The following is a 977-nucleotide window of genomic DNA, read 5'->3' on the forward strand; positions in this document are numbered from 1 at the left end:
TATTCAGTCCCGTTAGAAGTCACATCCCAGATATGAATGTCAGTAATAGGAGTGATCCAGTGCGAAGGAGTACCAGAAGCCATACAGAAGCTTTGTGGTGTGACAGGACATTCTACAAGATTGTGGGGACCAGTGTGGGTAACTATTGAGCTCATGGGCATATAAGACAGAGAGGAAGTATACTTGGCTGACATTGAAGACGAATGCATATTAGGATTGGATTATCTACTACCGAGGAAGTTTGTAATTGATTTTGATAAAATGACGTTTGGGAACAACAAAGGTCAAGTTCCGGTAACTGTTAAAAGAGAGGTTGAACTAATTAGGTGCCATCAAGCTGAAGTCAAGCCGACTGAAAAAGTTGATGATGACGAAGTGGAACCAGGTATCGATATCAAGGCAGAATGGGAGAAAGACCAAGATTTGAAGCCAATGATTGATTTCCTAAAAGCAAGTGTTTTGCGCCCTGCTTGGGAGAAGGTGTCTAGTCTAAGCCCCCTGACAAAGCACTATTGGGCGCAATGGGAGCAGTTGAAGCATGAAAATGGTATTCTTGTCCGGAGATGGGAAACTACAGATGGGAAAGTGACGACTTGGCAAACAGTTATACCGGGGAAGTTACGGGAAGTTGTGTCGCGTCAATCCCATGATAGTTTAACAGGAGGACATCTCGGAATCAAGAAGACATTGAGTCACATACGACAAAGATTTTATTGGATAGGTATGAGGCGAGATGTGGAAGAATGGTGCGGACATGCAGTACATGTAGTGCTAAAAGGGGACCTAAGCTTAAGGGATGCCCACCTTATGAAGAGTTGCCTGAGAATGTGTCAGAGTTTGTGAAAGTGTTATCGGAAAGGATGGATGATATCCACTATTAAGTGCGTTCAAACTTGAAAACGTCTGCTGATTCGATGAAGTTAACTTATGATAAGAGATCTACTGAAGTCAGCTTTGTACCAGGAGACAAGGTATGG

Source organism: Limulus polyphemus, unplaced genomic scaffold, assembly GCF_000517525.1.
Source record: "Limulus polyphemus unplaced genomic scaffold, Limulus_polyphemus-2.1.2 Scaffold358, whole genome shotgun sequence".
Taxonomy (NCBI): Eukaryota; Metazoa; Arthropoda; class Merostomata; order Xiphosura; family Limulidae; genus Limulus; species Limulus polyphemus.